The sequence below is a fragment of the Carcharhinus amblyrhynchos genome, unplaced genomic scaffold (assembly GCF_965287045.1).
Source record: "Carcharhinus amblyrhynchos unplaced genomic scaffold, sCarAmb.v2.hapA scaffold_897, whole genome shotgun sequence".
Taxonomy (NCBI): Eukaryota; Metazoa; Chordata; class Chondrichthyes; order Carcharhiniformes; family Carcharhinidae; genus Carcharhinus; species Carcharhinus amblyrhynchos.
This window is the reverse complement of record NW_027650637.1, coordinates 47501-53466: the sequence shown is the minus strand read 5'-3', so window position 1 is coordinate 53466 and position 5966 is coordinate 47501. Positions and strand designations below refer to the sequence as shown.

General features: G+C 53.3%; 1 pseudogene across 1 annotated transcript in view; it reads left to right on the top strand.

The window, feature by feature from the left end:
- The first annotated feature begins 465 nt into the window (after positions 1-465).
- The window catches only part of LOC145340281 (uncharacterized), a 12389-nt pseudogene continuing 6888 nt past the window's right edge, over positions 466-5966 (top strand). Inside the window, exons 1-3 of the transcript XR_013886228.1 lie at positions 466-659; positions 2696-2754; positions 4994-5599. The product of XR_013886228.1 is annotated as an uncharacterized LOC145340281 (transcript). The remainder of the gene's footprint in view (positions 660-2695; positions 2755-4993; positions 5600-5966) is intronic.

The following is a 5966-nucleotide window of genomic DNA, read 5'->3' as shown; positions in this document are numbered from 1 at the left end:
GGTATATCAGGGAGTGTTACAGTGAGGGGGGTGTGGGTATATCAGAGAGTGTTACAGTGAGGGGGGGTTGTGTGGGGTATATCAGAGAGTGTTACAGTGAGGGGGGTGTGTGGGGTATATCAGAGAGTGTTACAGTGAGGGGGGGTGTGTGGGGTATATCAGAGAGTGTTACAGTGAGGGGGGGTGTGTGGGGTATATCAGAGAGTGTTACAGTGAGGGGGGGTGTGTGGGGTATATCAGAGAGTGTTACAGTGAGGGGGGTGTGTGGGGTATATCAGAGAGTGTTACAGTGAGGGGGGGTGTGTGGGGTATATCAGAGAGTGTTACAGTGAGGGGGGGTGTGTGGGGTATATCAGAGAGTGTTACAGTGAGGGGGGGTGTGTGGGGTATATCACTCTATCTTGTGCCGTTCCCGTTGCCTGTAATTAGCGATGATTCCCGGTCTCTGTTCCTTCTCGTCTCCAGGCAGAGCTTATCTTCTGGAGAGGACAGAACCGGAGAACGCTCCAAGTCGGCCTCTTCCCCCAGTCCTGCATCACCCCCTGTGGGAGCCGGGGGGCCCCCTTCATCAGCCCCCCACTCAAGAGTAGCCTCATCCACGCCGCGCACGGGGACATCGACCCTCGCCGCTCCTGGGGATTCCCTGAGAAAGTCAACGGGTAAGTCTTCGCTGGGATGGCCAGGCCCCTCGGCGCAACTTGTGGGCCGAATGGCCTGTTTGTGCTGCCGTGTTCTATGTCCTGTGTTAACTCCTCGCCGCCTCCTGAGGACAGGCCGAGTGGCCTCAGTCCAGAGGCTCAGCGAACGTTCCGAGGGTCCCGGGTTCGAATCTCCGCCAGAACCTGAATTCAATAAAAAAAAATCTAGAATTAAGATTGCCGGGAAAACCTCATCTGGTTCCCTTTAGGGAAGGAAATCTGCTGTTCTTACCCTGGTCTGGCCTACCCGTGACTCCAGAGCCACAGCCAATGTGGATAACTCTCAACTCCCCCTCCAAGGGACAACAAGGGGATGGGCAATAAATGCTGGAACCAGCCCAGCGACGCCCATGTCCCAGGAATGAATAAATACTCGCTCCAATTGCCTACATTTGGCCCATATCCTTCTCCTTTCCCTAGAAGAACATAAGAAATAGGAGCAGGAGTAGGCCATCGAGCCCTTCGAGCCTGCCCCGCCATTCAATAAGGTCGTAAGATCTGAAGTGGATCAGTTCCACTTTCTCCCCATAACCCTTAATTCCCTTGTCCATTCATGTACCTGTCCCAGTGTCCTCAATATTGTCATTGTACCTGCCTCTACCACCACCACCGCTGGCAGCTCCTCGGGCCCCTCTCCCCTCTCACCTTCAACCTCTGCCTTCTAGTTCTGCAGGATGTGAACCTGCAGACTCCACGCAGACAGTGACCCGAGCCGGGATTCGAACCCCGGTCCCTGTCGCTGTGAGGCAGCAGTGCTAACCCACTGTGCCACCGTGAACCATTCTATCAAATTCGATAAAAATCTGGGATTAATGATGACAATTGCTGGAAAAACCCAGCTGGTTCACAAATGTCTCCTTTGGAGAAGGAAATCTGCCGTCCTTACCCGGTCTGGCCTACATGTGACTCCAGAGCCACAGCCAATGTGTGGCAGTCCAAAGATGTGTAGGTTAGGTGGATTGGCCATGCTAAATTGCCCCTTAGTGTCCAAAGATGTGCAGGTTAGGTGGATTGGCCATGCTAAATTGCCCCTTAGTGTCCAAAGATGTGCAGGTTAGGTGGATTGGCCATGCTAAATTGTCCCTTAGTGTCCAAAGATGTGTAGGTTAGGTGGATTGGCCATGCTAAATTGTCCCTTAGTGTCCAAAGATGTGCAGGTTAGGTGGATTGGCCATGCTAAATTGTCCCTTAGTGTCCAAAGATGTGCAGGTTAGGTGGATTGGCCATGCTAAATTGCCCCTTAGTGTCCAAGATGTGCAGGTTAGATGGATTGGCCATGCTAAATTGCCCCTTAACATCCAAAGATGTGCAGGTTAGGTGGATTGGCCATGCTAAATTGTCCCTCACTGTCCAAAGATGTGCAGGTTAGGTGGATTGGCCATGCTAAATTGTCCCAGGTTAGGTGGATTGGCCATGCTAAATTGTCCCTCACTGTCCAAAGATGTGCAGGTTAGGTGGATTGGCCATGCTAAATTGTCCATTAGTGCCCAATGATGTGTAGGTTAGGTGGATTGGCCATGCTAAATTGCCCCTTAGTGTCCAAAGATGTGCAGGTTAGGTGGATTGGCCATGCTAAATTGCCCCTTAACATCCAAAGATGTGTAGGTTAGGTGGATGGCCATGCTAAATTGTCCCTTAGTGTCCAAAGATGTGTAGGTTAGGTGGATTGGCCATGCTAAATTGCCCCTTAGTGTCCAAAGATGTGCGGGTTAGAGGGATCAGTGGGTAAAATATGTCGGGATACGGTGGAGGGTAGGGCCTGGGTGGGATTATGGTCGGTGCTGACTCGATGGGCTGAATGGCCTCTTTCTGCACTGTAGGGTCCTACGTTCAATGTGGTTGACTCTCAGTTGCCCTCTCTGAATTGGCCAAGCGAGATGCTCAGTTGAAGGGGCAATTGGGGTTGGCCACCCATGTCCCCAAAAATGAATTCAGAAACAAACTCCCACTGGTACCTTTTTGCCTTCTGTTCACTGACTGCTCCTCTGGTGTTACAGGATGATGTGGAACCACCTCGCAGACAACCAGAACCCCATCCAGCTGCTGAAGATGTCCGGTAAGTTGATGGTGCAAGGTTGACAGGACACAGTTTGCCATGACCGGACTTGGTTTAAGTTTTACTTTTATTTATTAGCGTCTCAAGTCGGCTTACATTAACACTGCAAGGATGTTACTGTGAAAATCCCTCAGTCGCCACACTCCGGCACCTGTTCGGGTATCACCGAGGAAGAATTTAACATGGCCAATCCACCTAACCTGCACATCTTTGGACACTAAGGGGCAATTTAGCATGGCCAATCCCCCTAACCTGCACATCTTTGGACACTAAGGGGCAATTTAGCATGGCCAATCCACCTAACCTGCACATCTTTGGACACTAAGGGGCAATTTAGCATGGCCAATCCACCTAACCTACACATCTTTGGACACTAAGGGACAATTTAGCATGGCCAATCCCCTAACCTGCACATCTTTGGACACTAAGGGGCAATTTAGCATGGCCAATCCACCTAACCTGCACATCTTTGGACACTAAGGGCAATTTAGCATGGCCAATCCACCTAACCTACACATCTTTGGACACTAAGGGACAATTTAGCATGGCCAATCCACCTAACCTGCACATCTTTGGACACTAAGGGGCCATTTAGCATGGCCAATCCACCTAACCTGCACATCTTGGGACACTAAGGGGCAATTTAGCATGGCCAATCCACCTAACCTGCACATCTTTGGACACTGAGGGACAATTTAGCATGGCCAATCCACCTAACCTACACATCTTTGGACACCAAGGGGCAATTTAGCATGGCCAATCCACCTAACCCGCACATCCTTGGACTGTGGGAGGAAACCGGAGCGCCCGGGAGAAAACCCACGCAGACACGAGGAGAACATGCAAACTCCACACAGACAGTGACCCCAGGCGGTGAACCGAACCCGGGTCCCCCGGAGCCGTGAAGCAGCAGTGCTGACCCACTGCGCCACCGTGCCGCCCTCAGACTTGGGTCAGTGCTGCTTGTTGGGATCTTGCTATGCATAGATTGGCTGCCACCCGAAGTCACCGCAACGCTCCTCACAAGTGTTTCCATTGGCTGCATGGGACATGGTGAGGTCACAAACGCTGCCGGGGGGAACGCAGCGTCACGTCTCCCCGATCGACGGAAGCGGGCCGGTGTATCGCCAACGCGCTCCCACTCACGGGAGATGCACCTTGCACGATAATCTCTCCCTCAGTGTCAACAACCCAATGGAGATGGTCATCGACTTCAGGAAGCGGAGAGGAGAACATGCCCCTGGCTGCATCAGTGGGGTCGAGAGGTTCATGTTTCTAGGTCTCCAGGTCACCAACAACCTGTCCTGGTTCCCCCCCAATGCCGACACTATCATTAAGAAAGCCCCACCAACGCCTCTACTTTCTCAGAAGACTAAGGAAATTTGGCATGTCCGCTACGACTCTCACCAACTTTTACAGATGCCCCATAGAAAGCATCCTTTCTGGGTTGTATCACAGCTTGGTATGGGCTCCTGCTCTGCCCAAGACCGCAAGGAACTACAGAAGGGTGGTGAATGTAGCCCAATCCCATCACCCAAACCAGCCTCCCACCCATTGACTGCGTTGGCTCGTTGGGCCGAAGGGCCTGTTTCCCGTGCTGTGTTGCTCTTTGTTCTTTGACTCTGTCCACACTTCCCGCTGCCTCGGGGAAAAGCAGCCGGCATAATCAAGGACCCCCCACACACCCCGGACATTCTCTCTTCCACCTTCTTCCGTCGGGAAAAAGATACAAAAGTCTGAGGTCCCGTACCGACCGACTCAAGAACAGCTTCTTCCCTGCTGCTGTCAGACTTTTGAATGGACCTACCTCGCATTAAGTTGATCTTTCTCTACACCCTCGCTATGACTGTAACACTACACTCTGCACCCTCTCCTTTCCTTCTCCCCTGTGTACTCTATGAATGGTATGCTTTGCCTGTATAGTGCGCAAGAAACAATACTTTTCACTGTATCCCAATACATGTGACAATAATGAATCAAATCCTTCTCCCCTATGTACTCTATGAATGGTATGCTTTGTTTGTATAGCGCGCAAGAAACAATACTTTTCACTGCATCCCAATACATGTGACAATAATAAATCAAATCCTTCTCCCCTATGTACTCTATGAATGGTATGCTTTGTTTGTATAGCGCGCAAGAAACAATACATTTCACTGTATCCCAATACATGTGACAATAATAAATCAAATCAAATTTCTAACCAGGCCCCAGCCTGTGTGTGTGTTTGAATTCTCAGGCCTCTCCCGGAGTCTGGACTCGAATATCGATAACAAGGAGGGCTTGACCAAGAGTGACCAAGGCCCGGATCCGAACTACCAAGGCCCGGGGCCTGACTTCCAAGGCCCGAGGCCTAACTCCAAAGCCATCTCCAGGGCGCGCTCCCGGCAGATCAGCGAGGAAGCCATGGCCTTCCGGCAGGCCAGGGGCCGAGCGAACGAGAAGCCGAGGAGAGGGCCTCGGGAGGGCCGGCGCTGGGCGGCCGAGGCTGAGGATGCCCTGGGCAAACTGCGGCTCAAGCCCTCGCAGCCGAGGCCCAACTGCTGGTCGGTGGTGTGGCCGCAGGCGGACGTTGCACTGCCCGGCGTCACCAGGCAGGAGCAGGAGGCGGCCACCCGGCTGAGCAGCGAGGCCCCGGGCAAATCGGCCTCCTCCCAGCACTTCCAAGGCGAGCCGAAGAAGGAAGGCAGGGCCTCCCGGCCTAGCGAGGCGCAGGGCGGGCCCCGTGGTGCCCGCGGCAACTACCTACGCAAGGCTGTCTCCGAGGACACGCGGACGGCCCAGCCAGAGGCCGGAGCCCCACCGGCAGGCAAGCGGCCCGAGCCTCCAGGAGAAAGTTAACCGGGTATGTCATCGCCGAGGTAGAGAGAGAGGGGGGCAGCTGATCCGCCAGGGAGTCCCTCGCAGATGTAGCCCAGGGCCGGGCCATTAGATCAACTCTTGAGGCAAATAGTGGGGGTAGAGGGGGGGGCGCGAGTGCCGATCACTCTTTCGGGGAGCTTCCCAGGCCCAAGAGTTAATCAGTGAGGGAGGAGACTGCGGATTAGCCACTGCGGGGAGAGGGATCGGCCTCCAGAACAGGGTCCTGGTTCTGAAAGGTATCCGGAAATGGATTAGGGAAGTTTTACTCTGAGCATGGCCTATCCGGATCGATCACTGGATGGGGGAGATGAGAGAAGGATTGGAGAGTGTGCACATATTCTTTCTCCTCA